The 15,000-nt window shown below is 42.4% G+C and overlaps 33 non-coding genes across 33 annotated transcripts; all 33 read left to right on the forward strand.

The window, feature by feature from the left end:
- The first annotated feature begins 97 nt into the window (after positions 1–97).
- On the forward strand, positions 98–169 carry trnap-ugg. Its single transcript has one exon. It is a non-coding gene; the product is annotated as a tRNA-Pro (tRNA).
- Positions 170–538: 369 nt separating this feature from the next.
- trnap-ugg lies at positions 539–610 on the forward strand. The gene has a single exon. It is a non-coding gene; the product is annotated as a tRNA-Pro (tRNA).
- A 365-nt stretch (positions 611–975) lies between these two features.
- Positions 976–1,047, forward strand: trnap-agg. The gene has a single exon. It is a non-coding gene; the product is annotated as a tRNA-Pro (tRNA).
- Positions 1,048–1,417: 370 nt separating this feature from the next.
- Positions 1,418–1,489, forward strand: trnap-ugg. Its single transcript has one exon. It is a non-coding gene; the product is annotated as a tRNA-Pro (tRNA).
- A 365-nt stretch (positions 1,490–1,854) lies between these two features.
- On the forward strand, positions 1,855–1,926 carry trnap-agg. The gene has a single exon. It is a non-coding gene; the product is annotated as a tRNA-Pro (tRNA).
- A 369-nt stretch (positions 1,927–2,295) lies between these two features.
- On the forward strand, positions 2,296–2,367 carry trnap-ugg. The gene has a single exon. It is a non-coding gene; the product is annotated as a tRNA-Pro (tRNA).
- A 364-nt stretch (positions 2,368–2,731) lies between these two features.
- On the forward strand, positions 2,732–2,803 carry trnap-agg. The gene has a single exon. It is a non-coding gene; the product is annotated as a tRNA-Pro (tRNA).
- A 371-nt stretch (positions 2,804–3,174) lies between these two features.
- trnap-agg lies at positions 3,175–3,246 on the forward strand. The gene has a single exon. It is a non-coding gene; the product is annotated as a tRNA-Pro (tRNA).
- A 354-nt stretch (positions 3,247–3,600) lies between these two features.
- On the forward strand, positions 3,601–3,672 carry trnap-agg. The gene has a single exon. It is a non-coding gene; the product is annotated as a tRNA-Pro (tRNA).
- Positions 3,673–4,031: 359 nt separating this feature from the next.
- On the forward strand, positions 4,032–4,103 carry trnap-ugg. The gene has a single exon. It is a non-coding gene; the product is annotated as a tRNA-Pro (tRNA).
- Positions 4,104–4,468: 365 nt separating this feature from the next.
- trnap-ugg lies at positions 4,469–4,540 on the forward strand. Its single transcript has one exon. It is a non-coding gene; the product is annotated as a tRNA-Pro (tRNA).
- Positions 4,541–4,909: 369 nt separating this feature from the next.
- On the forward strand, positions 4,910–4,981 carry trnap-cgg. Its single transcript has one exon. It is a non-coding gene; the product is annotated as a tRNA-Pro (tRNA).
- A 365-nt stretch (positions 4,982–5,346) lies between these two features.
- On the forward strand, positions 5,347–5,418 carry trnap-agg. Its single transcript has one exon. It is a non-coding gene; the product is annotated as a tRNA-Pro (tRNA).
- A 369-nt stretch (positions 5,419–5,787) lies between these two features.
- trnap-ugg lies at positions 5,788–5,859 on the forward strand. Its single transcript has one exon. It is a non-coding gene; the product is annotated as a tRNA-Pro (tRNA).
- A 649-nt stretch (positions 5,860–6,508) lies between these two features.
- On the forward strand, positions 6,509–6,580 carry trnap-agg. Its single transcript has one exon. It is a non-coding gene; the product is annotated as a tRNA-Pro (tRNA).
- Positions 6,581–6,949: 369 nt separating this feature from the next.
- Positions 6,950–7,021, forward strand: trnap-ugg. The gene has a single exon. It is a non-coding gene; the product is annotated as a tRNA-Pro (tRNA).
- Positions 7,022–7,375: 354 nt separating this feature from the next.
- trnap-agg lies at positions 7,376–7,447 on the forward strand. The gene has a single exon. It is a non-coding gene; the product is annotated as a tRNA-Pro (tRNA).
- A 350-nt stretch (positions 7,448–7,797) lies between these two features.
- Positions 7,798–7,869, forward strand: trnap-ugg. The gene has a single exon. It is a non-coding gene; the product is annotated as a tRNA-Pro (tRNA).
- A 365-nt stretch (positions 7,870–8,234) lies between these two features.
- trnap-agg lies at positions 8,235–8,306 on the forward strand. The gene has a single exon. It is a non-coding gene; the product is annotated as a tRNA-Pro (tRNA).
- A 370-nt stretch (positions 8,307–8,676) lies between these two features.
- On the forward strand, positions 8,677–8,748 carry trnap-ugg. Its single transcript has one exon. It is a non-coding gene; the product is annotated as a tRNA-Pro (tRNA).
- Positions 8,749–9,390: 642 nt separating this feature from the next.
- Positions 9,391–9,462, forward strand: trnap-agg. The gene has a single exon. It is a non-coding gene; the product is annotated as a tRNA-Pro (tRNA).
- Positions 9,463–9,831: 369 nt separating this feature from the next.
- trnap-ugg lies at positions 9,832–9,903 on the forward strand. Its single transcript has one exon. It is a non-coding gene; the product is annotated as a tRNA-Pro (tRNA).
- A 354-nt stretch (positions 9,904–10,257) lies between these two features.
- On the forward strand, positions 10,258–10,329 carry trnap-agg. Its single transcript has one exon. It is a non-coding gene; the product is annotated as a tRNA-Pro (tRNA).
- A 337-nt stretch (positions 10,330–10,666) lies between these two features.
- trnap-ugg lies at positions 10,667–10,738 on the forward strand. Its single transcript has one exon. It is a non-coding gene; the product is annotated as a tRNA-Pro (tRNA).
- Positions 10,739–11,103: 365 nt separating this feature from the next.
- On the forward strand, positions 11,104–11,175 carry trnap-ugg. Its single transcript has one exon. It is a non-coding gene; the product is annotated as a tRNA-Pro (tRNA).
- A 369-nt stretch (positions 11,176–11,544) lies between these two features.
- On the forward strand, positions 11,545–11,616 carry trnap-cgg. Its single transcript has one exon. It is a non-coding gene; the product is annotated as a tRNA-Pro (tRNA).
- A 365-nt stretch (positions 11,617–11,981) lies between these two features.
- On the forward strand, positions 11,982–12,054 carry trnap-agg. Its single transcript has one exon. It is a non-coding gene; the product is annotated as a tRNA-Pro (tRNA).
- A 557-nt stretch (positions 12,055–12,611) lies between these two features.
- Positions 12,612–12,683, forward strand: trnap-ugg. The gene has a single exon. It is a non-coding gene; the product is annotated as a tRNA-Pro (tRNA).
- Positions 12,684–13,037: 354 nt separating this feature from the next.
- On the forward strand, positions 13,038–13,109 carry trnap-agg. Its single transcript has one exon. It is a non-coding gene; the product is annotated as a tRNA-Pro (tRNA).
- Positions 13,110–13,446: 337 nt separating this feature from the next.
- Positions 13,447–13,518, forward strand: trnap-ugg. The gene has a single exon. It is a non-coding gene; the product is annotated as a tRNA-Pro (tRNA).
- Positions 13,519–13,872: 354 nt separating this feature from the next.
- On the forward strand, positions 13,873–13,944 carry trnap-agg. The gene has a single exon. It is a non-coding gene; the product is annotated as a tRNA-Pro (tRNA).
- Positions 13,945–14,309: 365 nt separating this feature from the next.
- trnap-ugg lies at positions 14,310–14,381 on the forward strand. Its single transcript has one exon. It is a non-coding gene; the product is annotated as a tRNA-Pro (tRNA).
- A 365-nt stretch (positions 14,382–14,746) lies between these two features.
- On the forward strand, positions 14,747–14,818 carry trnap-agg. The gene has a single exon. It is a non-coding gene; the product is annotated as a tRNA-Pro (tRNA).
- The last annotated feature ends 182 nt before the right edge of the window (positions 14,819–15,000 follow it).

Here is a 15,000-nt window from a genome sequence, read left to right on the forward strand (position 1 = left end):
TGTACAGGAATGAAAGGCCAGGATGTTTCATTCCTACTTGATCAACATCCAACAGTGTTTGCCGAAATGGCTGCTTTCGGAAAGACGTCGTTTACGTGGCTCGTTGGTCTAGGGGTATGATTCTCGCTTTGGGTGCGAGAGGTCCCGGGTTCAAATCCCGGACGAGCCCTTTGCCACATCGACTCCAAACTCTCCCTGAAGATGGACTGTCCAACTAACCTAGTCTTAATTGACCTAGGACTAGAATTGGGCTACATTCTATAGATCAATGAAGACTCCCCAAGGGTTAACCTGTGAAGAGGCTGAGAAAAACATTCAATGAAAATAAGTCAGACTCTTTAGCGATATACAATGGAAATATCAATATACAGCCATTAGAGCTTTAGTGTTGCTAACATTGTCAGCAGGAGACAGTAGGTATAGTATACCTATTTTAGTGATTGTACAGGAATGAAAGGCCAGGATGTTTCATTCCTACTTGATCAACATCCAACAGTGTTTGCCGAAATGGCTGCTTTCGGAAAGATGTCGTTTACGTGGCTCGTTGGTCTAGGGGTATGATTCTCGCTTTGGGTGCGAGAGGTCCCGGGTTCAAATCCCGGACGAGCCCTTTGCCACATCGACTCCAAACTCTCCCTGAAGATGGACTGTCCAACTAACCTAGTCTTAATTGACTTAGGACTAGAATTGGGCTACATTCTATAGATCAATGAAGACTCCCCAATGGCCAGCTCTGAAAAGAGGGTGACAGAAAAATCTCAATCAAAATAAGTCAGACTCTTTAGAGATATACAATGGAAATATCAATATACAGCCATTAGAGGTTTAGTGTTGCTAACATTGTCAGCAGGAGACAGTAGTATGCCTATTTTAGTGATTGTACAGAAAAGAAAGGCCAGGATGTTTCATTCCAACTTGATCAACATCCAACAGTGTTGCCGAATTGGCTGCTTTCGGAATGGTTCTCATTTGAGTGGCTCGTTGGTCTAGGGGTATGATTCTCGCTTAGGGTGCGAGAGGTCCCGGGTTCAAATCCCGGACGAGCCCACTTCAGCAATGACAACAAACTTTCCCTGAAAATAGACTGTCCAACTAAGTTCTAATTAATTGACCTAGGACTAGAATTGGGCTGAACTCTAAAGATCAATGTAGACTCCCCAAGGGTTAACCTGTGAAGAGGCTGAGAAAAACATTCAATGAAAATAAGTCAGACTCTTTAGCGATATACAATGGAAATATCAATATACAGCCATTAGAGCTTTAGTGTTGCTAACATTGTCAGCAGGAGACAGTAGGTATAGTATACCTATTTTAGTGATTGTACAGAAATGAAAGGCCAGGATGTTTCATTCCTACTTGATCAACATCCAACAGTGTTTGCCGAAATGGCTGCTTTCGGAAAGATGTCCGTTTACGTGGCTCGTTGGTCTAGGGGTATGATTCTCGCTTTGGGTGCGAGAGGTCCCGGGTTCAAATCCCGGACGAGCCCTTTGCCACATCGACTCCAAACTCTCCCTGAAGATGGACTGTCCAACTAACCTAGTCTTAATTGACCTAGGACTAGAATTGGGCTACATTCTATAGATCAATGAAGACTCCCCAATGGCCAGCTCTGAAAAGAGGGTGACAGAAAAATGTCAATCAAAATAAGTCAGACTCTTTAGAGATATACAATGGAAATATCAATATACAGCCATTAGAGGTTTAGTGTTGCTAACATTGTCAGCAGGAGACAGTAGTATGCCTATTTTAGTGATTGTACAGAAAAGAAAGGCCAGGATGTTTCATTCCAACTTGATCAACATCCAACAGTGTTTGCCGAATTGGCTGCTTTCGGATGGTTCTCATCTGTGTGGCTCGTTGGTCTAGGGGTATGATTCTCGCTTAGGGTGCGAGAGGTCCCGGGTTCAAATCCCGGACGAGCCCTTTGCAACATCAACTCCAAACTCTCCCTGAAGATGGACTGTCCAACTAAGTTCTAATTAATTGACCTAGGACTAGAATTGGGATGAACTCTAAAGATCAATGTAGACTCCCCAAGGGTTAACCTGTGAAGAGGCTGACAGAAAAAATCTCAATGAAAATAAGTCAGACTCTTTAGAGATATACAATGGAAATATCAATATACAGCCATTAGAGCTTTAGTGTTGCTAACATTGTTCAGCAGGAGACAGTAGGTATAGTACCTATTTTAGTGATTGTACAGAAATGAAAGGCCAGGATGTTTCATTCCAACTTGATCAACATCCAACAGTGTTTGCCGAATGGCTGCTTTCGGAAGGTTCCTATTTGAGTGGCTCGTTGGTCTAGGGGTATGATTCTCGCTTTGGGTGCGAGAGGTCCCGGGTTCAAATCCCGGACGAGCCCTTTGCCACATCGACTCCAAACTCTCCCTGAAGATGGACTGTCCAACTAACCTAGTCTTAATTGACCTAGGACTAGAATTGGGCTACATTCTATAGATCAATGAAGACTCCCCAATGGCCAGCTCTGAAAAGAGGGTGACAGAAAAATGTCAATCAAAATAAGTCAGACTCTTTAGAGATATACAATGGAAATATCAATATACAGCCATTAGAGGTTTAGTGTTGCTAACATTGTCAGCAGGAGACAGTAGTATGCCTATTTTAGTGATTGTACAGAAAAGAAAGGCCAGGATGTTTCATTCCAACTTGATCAACATCCAACAGTGTTGCCGAATTGGCTGCTTTCGGATGGTTCTCATTTGAGTGGCTCGTTGGTCTAGGGGTATGATTCTCGCTTAGGGTGCGAGAGGTCCCGGGTTCAAATCCCGGACGAGCCCACTTCAGCAATGACAACAAACTTTCCCTGAAGATGGACTGTCCAACTAAACTATACTTAATTGACCTAGGACTAGAATTGGGCTACATTCTATAGATCAATGAAGACTCCCCAATGGCCAGCTCTGAAAAGAGGGTGACAGAAAAATCTCAATCAAAATAAGTCAGACTCTTTAGAGATATACAATGGAAATATCAATATACAGCCATTAGAGGTTTAGTGTTGCTAACATTGTCAGCAGGAGACAGTAGGTATAGTATACCTATTTTAGTGATTGTACAGAAATGAAAGGCCAGGATGTTTCATTCCAACTTGATCAACATCCAACAGTGTTTGCCGAAATGGCTGCTTTCGGATGGTTCTCATTTGCGTGGCTCGTTGGTCTAGGGGTATGATTCTCGCTTAGGGTGCGAGAGGTCCCGGGTTCAAATCCCGGACGAGCCCTTTGCAACATCAACTCCAAACTCTCCCTGAAGATGGACTGTCCAACTAAACTATACGAAATTGACTTAGGACTAGAATTGGGCTACATTCTATAGATCAATGAAGACTCCCCAATGGCCAGCTCTGAAAAGAGGGTGACAGAAAAATCTCAATCAAAATAAGTCAGACTCTTTAGAGATATACAATGGAAATATCAATATACAGCCATTAGAGGTTTAGTGTTGCTAACATTGTCAGCAGGAGACAGTAGTATGCCTATTTTAGTGATTGTACAGAAAAGAAAGGCCAGGATGTTTCATTCCAACTTGACCAACATTGCCGAATTGGCTGCTTTCGGATGGTTCTCATTTGAGTGGCTCGTTGGTCTAGGGGTATGATTCTCGCTTAGGGTGCGAGAGGTCCCGGGTTCAAATCCCGGACGAGCCCACTTCAGCAATGACAACAAACTTTCCCTGAAAATAGACTGTCCAACTAAGTTCTAATTAATTGACCTAGGACTAGAATTGGGCTGAACTCTAAAGATCAATGTAGACTCCCCAAGGGTTAACCTGTGAAGAGGCTGAGAAAAACATTCAATGAAAATAAGTCAGACTCTTTAGTGATATACAATGGAAATATCAATATACAGCCATTAGAGCTTTAGTGTTGCTAACATTGTCAGTAGGTATAGTATACCTATTTTAGTGATTGTACAGGAATGAAAGGCCAGGATGTTTCATTCCTACTTGATCAACATCCAACAGTGTTTGCCGAAATGGCTGCTTTCGGAAAGATGTCGTTTACGTGGCTCGTTGGTCTAGGGGTATGATTCTCGCTTTGGGTGCGAGAGGTCCCGGGTTCAAATCCCGGACGAGCCCTTTGCCACATCGACTCCAAACTCTCCCTGAAGATGGACTGTCCAACTAACCTAGTCTTAATTGATCTAGGACTAGAATTGGGCTACATTCTATAGATCAATGAAGACTCCCCAATGGCCAGCTCTGAAAAGAGGGTGACAGAAAAATCTCAATCAAAATAAGTCAGACTCTTTAGAGATATACAATGGAAATATCAATATACAGCCATTAGAGGTTTAGTGTTGCTAACATTGTCAGCAGGAGACAGTAGTATGCCTATTTTAGTGATTGTACAGAAAAGAAAGGCCAGGATGTTTCATTCCAACTTGATCAACATCCAACAGTGTTTGCCGAATTGGCTGCTTTCGAATGGTTCTCATTTGCGTGGCTCGTTGGTCTAGGGGTATGATTCTCGCTTTGGGTGCGAGTGGTCCCGGGTTCAAATCCCGGATGAGCCCACTTCAGCAATGACAAAACACTTTCCCTGAAAATAGACTGTCCAACTAAGTTCTAATTAATTGACTTAGGACTAGAATTGGGCTAAACTCTAAAGATCAATGTAGACTCCCCAAGGGTTAACCTGTGAGGAGGCTGAGAAAAACCCTCAATGAAAATAAGTCAGACCCTTTAGCGATATACAATGGAAATATCAATATACAGCCATTAGAGCTTTAGTGTTGCTAACATTGTCAGCAGGAGACAGTAGGTATAGTATACCTATTTTAGTGATTGTACATAAATGAAAGGCCAGGATGTTTCATTCCTACTTGATCAACATCCAACAGTGTTTGCCGAAATGGCTGCTTTCGGAAAGATGCCGTTTACGTGGCTCGTTGGTCTAGGGGTATGATTCTCGCTTCGGGTGCGAGAGGTCCCGGGTTCAAATCCCGGACGAGCCCTTTGCAACATCGACTCCAAACTCTCCCTGAAGATGGACTGTCCAACTAAACTATACGTAATTGATCTAGGACTAGAATTGGGCTACATTCTATAGATCAATGAAGACTCCCCAATGGCCAGCTCTGAAAAGAGGGTGACAGAAAAATCTCAATCAAAATAAGTCAGACTCTTTAGAGATATACAATGGAAATATCAATATACAGCCATTAGAGGGTTAGTGTTGCTAACATTGTCAGCAGGAGACAGTAGTATGCCTATTTTAGTGATTGTACAGAAAAGAAAGGCCAGGATGTTTCATTCCAACTTGATCAACATCCAACAGTGTTTGCCGAATTGGCTGCTTTCGGATGGTTCTCATTTGCGTGGCTCGTTGGTCTAGGGGTATGATTCTCGCTTAGGGTGCGAGAGGTCCCGGGTTCAAATCCCGGACGAGCCCACTTCAGCAATGACAACAAACTTTCCCTGAAAATAGACTGTCCAACTAAGTTCTAATTAATTGACCTAGGACTAGAATTGGGCTGAACTCTAAAGATCAATGTAGACTCCCCAAGGGTTAACCTGTGAAGAGGCTGAGAAAAACATTCAATGAAAATAAGTCAGACTCTTTAGTGATATACAATGGAAATATCAATATACAGCCATTAGAGCTTTAGTGTTGCTAACATTGTTAGCAGGAGACAATAGGTATAGTATACCTATTTTAGTGATTGTACAGGAATGAAAGGCCAGGATGTTTCATTCCTACTTGATCAACATCCAACAGTGATTGCCGAAATGGCTGCTTTCAGAAAGATGCCGTTTACGTGGCTCGTTGGTCTAGGGGTATGATTCTCGCTTTGGGTGCGAGAGGTCCCGGGTTCAAATTCCGGACGAGCCCTTTGCCACATCGACTCCAAACTCTCCCTGAAGATGGACTGTCCAACTAACCTAGTCTTAATTGACCTAGGACTAGAATTGGGCTACATTCTATAGATCAATGAAGACTCCCCAATGGCCACCTCTGAAAAGAGGGTGACAGAAAAATGTCAATCAAAATAAGTCAGACTCTTTAGAGATATACAATGGAAATATCAATATACAGCCATTAGAGGTTTAGTGTTGCTAACATTGTCAGCAGGAGACAGTAGTATGCCTATTTTAGTGATTGTACAGAAAAGAAAGGCCAGGATGTTTCATTCCAACTTGACCAACATTGCCGAATTGGCTGCTTTCGGATGGTTCTCATTTGAGTGGCTCTAGTTCTAATTAATTGACCTAGGACTAGAATTGGGCTGAACTCTAAAGATCAATGTAGACTCCCCAAGGGTTAACCTGTGAAGAGGCTGAGAAAAACATTCAATGAAAATAAGTCAGACTCTTTAGCGATATACAATGGAAATATCAATATACAGCCATTAGACAGTAGGTATAATATACCTATTTTAGTGATTGTACAGGAATGAAAGGCCAGGATGTTTCATTCCTACTTGATCAACATCCAACAGTGTTTGCCGAAATGGCTACTTTCGGATGCTTCTCATTTGCGTGGCTCGTTGGTCTAGGGGTATGATTCTCGCTTAGGGTGCGAGAGGTCCCGGGTTCAAATCCCGGATGATCCCACTTCAGCAATGACAAAAAACTTTCCCTGAAAATAGACTGTCCAACTAAGTTCTAATTAATTGACTTAGGACTAGAATTGGGCTGAACTCTAAAGATCAATGTAGACTCCCCAAGGGTTAACCTGTGAGGAGGCTGAGAAAAACCCTCAATGAAAATAAGTCAGACCCTTTAGCGATATACAATGGAAATATCAATATACAGCCATTAGAGCTTTAGTGTTGCTAACATTGTCAGCAGGAGACAGTAGGTATAGTATACCTATTTTAGTGATTGTACATAAATGAAAGGCCAGGATGTTTCATTCCTACTTGATCAACATCCAACAGTGTTTGCCGAAATGGCTGCTTTCAGAAAGATGCCGTTTACGTGGCTCGTTGGTCTAGGGGTATGATTCTCGCTTTGGGTGCGAGAGGTCCCGGGTTCAAATCCCGGACGAGCCCTTTGCCACATCGACTCCAAACTCTCCCTGAAGATGGACTGTCCAACTAACCTAGTCTTAATTGACCTAGGACTAGAATTGGGCTACATTCTATAGATCAATGAAGACTCCCCAATGGCCAGCTCTGAAAAGAGGGTGACAGAAAAATGTCAATCAAAATAAGTCAGACTCTTTAGAGATATACAATGGAAATATCAATATACAGCCATTAGAGGTTTAGTGTTGCTAACATTGTCAGCAGGAGACAGTAGTATGCCTATTTTAGTGATTGTACAGAAAAGAAAGGCCAGGATGTTTCATTCCAACTTGACCAACATTGCCGAATTGGCTGCTTTCGGATGGTTCTCATTCGAGTAGCTCGTTGGTCTAGGGGTATGATTCTCGCTTAGGGTGCGAGAGGTCCCGGGTTCAAATCCCGGACGAGCCCACTTCAGCAATGACAACAAACTTTCCCTGAAAATAGACTGTCCAACTAAGTTCTAATTAATTGACCTAGGACTAGAATTGGGCTGAACTCTAAAGATCAATGTAGACTCCCCAAGGGTTAACCTGTGAAGAGGCTGAGAAAAACATTCAATGAAAATAAGTCAGACTCTTTAGCGATATACAATGGAAATATCAATATACAGCCATTAGAGCTTAGTGTTGCTAGGTATAATAGTAGTACCTATTTTAGTGATTGTACAGGAATGAAAGGCCAGGATGTTTCATTCCTACTTGATCAACATCCAACAGTGTTTGCCGAAATGGCTGCTTTCGGAAAGATGTCGTTTACGTGGCTCGTTGGTCTAGGGGTATGATTCTCGCTTTGGGTGCGAGAGGTCCCGGGTTCAAATCCCAGACGAGCCCTTTGCCACATCGACTCCAAACTCTCCCTGAAGATGGACTGTCCAACTAACCTAGTCTTAATTGATCTAGGACTAGAATTGGGCTACATTCTATAGATCAATGAAGACTCCCCAATGGCCAGCTCTGAAAAGAGGGTGACAGAAAAATCTCAATCAAAATAAGTCAGACTCTTTAGAGATATACAATGGAAATATCAATATACAGCCATTAGAGGTTTAGTGTTGCTAACATTGTCAGCAGGAGACAGTAGTATGCCTATTTTAGTGATTGTACAGAAAAGAAAGGCCAGGATGTTTCATTCCAACTTGATCAACATCCAACAGTGTTTGCCGAATTGGCTGCTTTCGGATGGTTCTCATTTGCGTGGCTCGTTGGTCTAGGGGTATGATTCTCGCTTAGGGTGCGAGAGGTCCCGGGTTCAAATCCCGGACGAGCCCACTTCAGCAATGACAACAAACTTTCCCTGAAAATAGACTGTCCAACTAAGTTCTAATTAATTGACCTAGGACTAGAATTGGGCTAAACTCTAAAGATCAATGTAGACTCCCCAAGGGTTAACCTGTGAAGAGGCTGAGAAAAACACTTCAATGAAAATAAGTCAGACTCTTTAGCGATATACAATGGAAATATCAATATACAGCCATTAGAGCTTTAGTGTTGCTAACATTGTCAGCAGGAGACAGTAGGTATAGTATACCTATTTTAGTGATTGTACAGGAATGAAAGGCCAGGATGTTTCATTCCTACTTGATCAACATCCAACAGTGTTTGCCGAAATGGCTGCTTTCGGAAAGATGTCGTTTACGTGGCTCGTTGGTCTAGGGGTATGATTCTCGCTTTGGGTGCGAGAGGTCCCGGGTTCAAATCCCGGACGAGCCCTTTGCCACATCGACTCCAAACTCTCCCTGAAGATGGACTGTCCAACTAACCTAGTCTTAATTGACCTAGGACTAGAATTGGGCTACATTCTATAGATCAATGAAGACTCCCCAATGGCCACCTCTGAAAAGAGGGTGACAGAAAAATGTCAATCAAAATAAGTCAGACTCTTTAGAGATATACAATGGAAATATCAATATACAGCCATTAGAGGTTTAGTGTTGCTAACATTGTCAGCAGGAGTATGCCTATTTTAGTGATTGTACAGAAAAGAAAGGCCAGGATTTTTCATTCCAACTTGACCAACATTGCCGAATTGGCTGCTTTCGGATGGTTCTCATTTGAGTGGCTCTAGTTCTAATTAATTGACCTAGGACTAGAATTGGGCTGAACTCTAAAGATCAATGTAGACTCCCCAAGGGTTAACCTGTGAAGAGGCTGAGAAAAACATTCAATGAAAATAAGTCAGACTCTTTAGCGATATACAATGGAAATATCAATATACAGCCATTAGACAGTAGGTATAATATACCTATTTTAGTGATTGTACAGGAATGAAAGGCCAGGATGTTTCATTCCTACTTGATCAACATCCAACAGTGTTTGCCGAAATGGCTACTTTCGGATGCTTCTCATTTGCGTGGCTCGTTGGTCTAGGGGTATGATTCTCGCTTAGGGTGCGAGAGGTCCCGGGTTCAAATCCCGGATGATCCCACTTCAGCAATGACAAAAAACTTTCCCTGAAAATAGACTGTCCAACTAAGTTCTAATTAATTGACTTAGGACTAGAATTGGGCTGAACTCTAAAGATCAATGTAGACTCCCCAAGGGTTAACCTGTGAGGAGGCTGAGAAAAACCCTCAATGAAAATAAGTCAGACCCTTTAGCGATATACAATGGAAATATCAATATACAGCCATTAGAGCTTTAGTGTTGCTAACATTGTCAGCAGGAGACAGTAGGTATAGTATACCTATTTTAGTGATTGTACATAAATGAAAGGCCAGGATGTTTCATTCCTACTTGATCAACATCCAACAGTGTTTGCCGAAATGGCTACTTTCGGAAAGATGTCGTTTACGTGGCTCGTTGGTCTAGGGGTATGATTCTCGCTTTGGGTGCGAGAGGTCCCGGGTTCAAATCCCGGACGAGCCCTTTGCCACATCGACTCCAAACTCTCCCTGAAGATGGACTGTCCAACTAACCTAGTCTTAATTGACCTAGGACTAGAATTGGGCTACATTCTATAGATCAATGAAGACTCCCCAATGGCCAGCTCTGAAAAGAGGGTGACAGAAAAATGTCAATCAAAATAAGTCAGACTCTTTAGAGATATACAATGGAAATATCAATATACAGCCATTAGAGGTTTAGTGTTGCTAACATTGTCAGCAGGAGACAGTAGTATGCCTATTTTAGTGATTGTACAGAAAAGAAAGGCCAGGATGTTTCATTCCAACTTGACCAACATTGCCGAATTGGCTGCTTTCGGATGGTTCTCATTTGAGTGGCTCGTTGGTCTAGGGGTATGATTCTCGCTTAGGGTGCGAGAGGTCCCGGGTTCAAATCCCGGACGAGCCCACTTCAGCAATGACAACAAACTTTCCCTGAAAATAGACTGTCCAACTAAGTTCTAATTAATTGACCTAGGACTAGAATTGGGCTGAACTCTAAAGATCAATGTAGACTCCCCAAGGGTTAACCTGTGAAGAGGCTGAGAAAAACATTCAATGAAAATAAGTCAGACTCTTTAGCGATATACAATGGAAATATCAATATACAGCCATTAGACAGTAGGTATAATATAGCTATTTTAGTGATTGTACAGGAATGAAAGGCCAGGATGTTTCATTCCTACTTGATCAACATCCAACAGTGTTTGCCGAAATGGCTACTTTCGGAAAGATGTCGTTTACGTGGCTCGTTGGTCTAGGGGTATGATTCTCGCTTTGGGTGCGAGAGGTCCCGGGTTCAAATCCCGGACGAGCCCTTTGCCACATCGACTCCAAACTCTCCCTGAAGATGGACTGTCCAACTAACCTAGTCTTAATTGACCTAGGACTAGAATTGGGCTACATTCTATAGATCAATGAAGACTCCCCAATGGCCAGCTCTGAAAAGAGGGTGACAGAAAAATCTCAATCAAAATAAGTCAGACTCTTTAGAGATATACAATGGAAATATCAATATACAGCCATTAGAGGGTTAGTGTTGCTAACATTGTCAGCAGGAGACAGTAGTATGCCTATTTTAGTGATTGTACAGAAAAGAAAGGCCAGGATGTTTCATTCCAACTTGATCAACATCCAACAGTGTTTGCCGAATTGGCTGCTTTCGAATGGTTCTCATTTGCGTGGCTCGTTGGTCTAGGGGTATGATTCTCGCTTTGGGTGCGAGTGGTCCCGGGTTCAAATCCCGGATGAGCCCACTTCAGCAATGACAAAACACTTTCCCTGAAAATAGACTGTCCAACTAAGTTCTAATTAATTGACTTAGGACTAGAATTGGGCTAAACTCTAAAGATCAATGTAGACTCCCCAAGGGTTAACCTGTGAGGAGGCTGAGAAAAACCCTCAATGAAAATAAGTCAGACCCTTTAGCGATATACAATGGAAATATCAATATACAGCCATTAGAGCTTTAGTGTTGCTAACATTGTCAGCAGGAGACAGTAGGTATAGTATACCTATTTTAGTGATTGTACATAAATGAAAGGCCAGGATGTTTCATTCCTACTTGATCAACATCCAACAGTGTTTGCCGAAATGGCTGCTTTCGGAAAGATGCCGTTTACGTGGCTCGTTGGTCTAGGGGTATGATTCTCGCTTCGGGTGCGAGAGGTCCCGGGTTCAAATCCCGGACGAGCCCTTTGCAACATCGACTCCAAACTCTCCCTGAAGATGGACTGTCCAACTAAACTATACGTAATTGATCTAGGACTAGAATTGGGCTACATTCTATAGATCAATGAAGACTCCCCAATGGCCAGCTCTGAAAAGAGGGTGACAGAAAAATCTCAATCAAAATAAGTCAGACTCTTTAGAGATATACAATGGAAATATCAATATACAGCCATTAGAGGGTTAGTGTTGCTAACATTGTCAGCAGGAGACAGTAGTATGCCTATTTTAGTGATTGTACAGAAAAGAAAGGCCAGGATGTTTCATTCCAACTTGATCAACATCCAACAGTGTTTGCCGAATTGGCTGCTTTCGGATGGTTCTCATTTGCGTGGCTCGTTGGTCTAGGAGTATGATTCTCGCTTAGGGTGCGAGAGGTCCCTGGGTTCAAATCCCGGACGAGCCCACTTCAGCAATGACAACAAACTTTCCCTGAAAATAGACTGTCCAACTAAGTTCTAATTAATTGACCTAGGACTAGAATTGGGCTAAACTCTAAAGATCAATGTAGACTCCACAAGGGTTAACCTGTGAGGAGGCTGAGAAAAACACTCAATGAAAATAAGTCAGACTCTTTAGCGATATACAATGGAAATATCAATATACAGCCATTAGACAGTAGGTATAATATAGCTATTTTAGTGATTGTACAGGAATGAAAGGCCAGGATGTTTCATTCCTACTTGATCAACATCCAACAGTGTTTGCCGAAATGGCTACTTTCGGAAAGATGTCGTTTTTCAATGAAAATAAGTCAGACCCTTTAGCGATATACAATGGAAATATCAATATACAGCCATTAGAGCTTTAGTGTTGCTAACATTGTCAGCAGGAGACAGTAGGTATAGTATACCTATTTTAGTGATTGTACATAAATGAAAGGCCAGGATGTTTCATTCCTACTTGATCAACATCCAACAGTGATTGCCGAAATGGCTGCTTTCAGAAAGATGCCGTTTACGTGGCTCGTTGGTCTAGGGGTATGATTCTCGCTTTGGGTGCGAGAGGTCCGGGGTTCAAATCCCGGACGAGCCCTTTGCCACATCGACTCCAAACTCTCCCTGAAGATGGACTGTCCAACTAACCTAGTCTTAATTGACCTAGGACTAGAATTGGGCTACATTCTATAGATCAATGAAGACTCCCCAATGGCCACCTCTGAAAAGAGGGTGACAGAAAAATGTCAATCAAAATAAGTCAGACTCTTTAGAGATATACAATGGAAATATCAATATACAGCCATTAGAGGTTTAGTGTTGCTAACATTGTCAGCAGGAGACAGTAGTATGCCTATTTTAGTGATTGTACAGAAAAGAAAGGCCAGGATGTTTCATTCCAACTTGACCAACATTGCCGAATTGGCTGCTTTCGGATGGTTCTCATTTGAGTGGCTCGTTGGTCTAGGGGTATGATTCTCGCTTAGGGTGCGAGAGGTCCCGGGTTCAAATCCCGGACGAGCCCACTTCAGCAATGACAACAAACTTTCCCTGAAAATAGACTGTCCAACTAAGTTCTAATTAATTGACCTAGGACTAGAATTGGGCTGAACTCTAAAGATCAATGTAGACTCCCCAAGGGTTAACCTGTGAAGAGGCTGAGAAAAACATTCAATGAAAATAAGTCAGACTCTTTAGCGATATACAATGGAAATATCAATATACAGCCATTAGACAGTAGGTATAATATAGCTATTTTAGTGATTGTACAGGAATGAAAGGCCAGGATGTTTCATTCCTACTTGATCAACATCCAACAGTGTTTGCCGAAATGGCTACTTTCGGAAAGATGTCGTTTACGTGGCTCGTTGGTCTAGGGGTATGATTCTCGCTTTGGGTGCGAGAGGTCCCGGGTTCAAATCCCGGACGAGCCCTTTGCCACATCGACTCCAAACTCTCCCTGAAGATGGACTGTCCAACTAACCTAGTCTTAATTGACCTAGGACTAGAATTGGGCTACATTCTATAGATCAATGAAGACTCCCCAATGGCCAGCTCTGAAAAGAGGGTGACAGAAAAATCTCAATCAAAATAAGTCAGACTCTTTAGAGATATACAATGGAAATATCAATATACAGCCATTAGAGGTTTAGTGTTGCTAACATTGTCAGCAGGAGACAGTAGTATGCCTATTTTAGTGATTGTACAGAAAAGAAAGGCCAGGATGTTTCATTCCAACTTGACCAACATTGCCGAATTGGCTGCTTTCGGATGGTTCTCATTTGAGTGGCTCGTTGGTCTAGGGGTATGATTCTCGCTTAGGGTGCGAGAGGTCCCGGGTTCAAATCCCGGACGAGCCCACTTCAGCAATGACAACAAACTTTCCCTGAAAATAGACTGTCCAACTAAGTTCTAATTAATTGACCTAGGACTAGAATTGGGCTGAACTCTAAAGATCAATGTAGACTCCCCAAGGGTTAACCTGTGAAGAGGCTGAGAAAAACATTCAATGAAAATAAGTCAGACTCTTTAGCGATATACAATGGAAATATCAATATACAGCCATTAGAGCTTAGTGTGCTAACATTGTAGCAGGAGACAGTAGTATAGTATACCTATTTTAGTGATTGTACAGGAATGAAAGGCCAGGATGTTTCATTCCTACTTGATCAACATCCAACAGTGTTTGCCGAAATGGCTACTTTCGGAAAGATGTCGTTTACGTGGCTCGTTGGTCTAGGGGTATGATTCTCGCTTTGGGTGCGAGAGGTCCCGGGTTCAAATCCCGGACGAGCCCTTTGCCACATCGACTCCAAACTCTCCCTGAAGATGGACTGTCCAACTAACCTAGTCTTAATTGATCTAGGACTAGAATTGGGCTACATTCTATAGATCAATGAAGACTCCCCAATGGCCAGCTCTGAAAAGAGGGTGACAGAAAAATCTCAATCAAAATAAGTCAGACTCTTTAGAGATATACAATGGAAATATCAATATACAGCCATTAGAGGGTTAGTGTTGCTAACATTGTCAGCAGGAGACAGTAGTATGCCTATTTTAGTGATTGTACAGAAAAGAAAGGCCAGGATGTTTCATTCCAACTTGATCAACATCCAACAGTGTTTGCCGAATTGGCTGCTTTCGGATGGTTCTCATTTGCGTGGCTCGTTGGTCTAGGGGTATGATTCTCGCTTAGGGTGCGAGAGGTCCCGGGTTCAAATCCCGGACGAGCCCACTTCAGCAATGACAACAAACTTTCCCTGAAAATAGACTGTCCAACTAAGTTCTAATTAATTGACGTAAGACTAGAATTGGGCTAAACTCTAAAGATCAATGTAGACTCCACAAGGGTTAACCTGTGAGGAGGCTGAGAAAAACACTCAATGAAAATAAGTCAGACTCTTTAGCGATATACA

This window comes from Hippoglossus hippoglossus, chromosome 23, assembly GCF_009819705.1.
Source record: "Hippoglossus hippoglossus isolate fHipHip1 chromosome 23, fHipHip1.pri, whole genome shotgun sequence".
In the NCBI taxonomy this organism is placed as follows: Eukaryota; Metazoa; Chordata; class Actinopteri; order Pleuronectiformes; family Pleuronectidae; genus Hippoglossus; species Hippoglossus hippoglossus.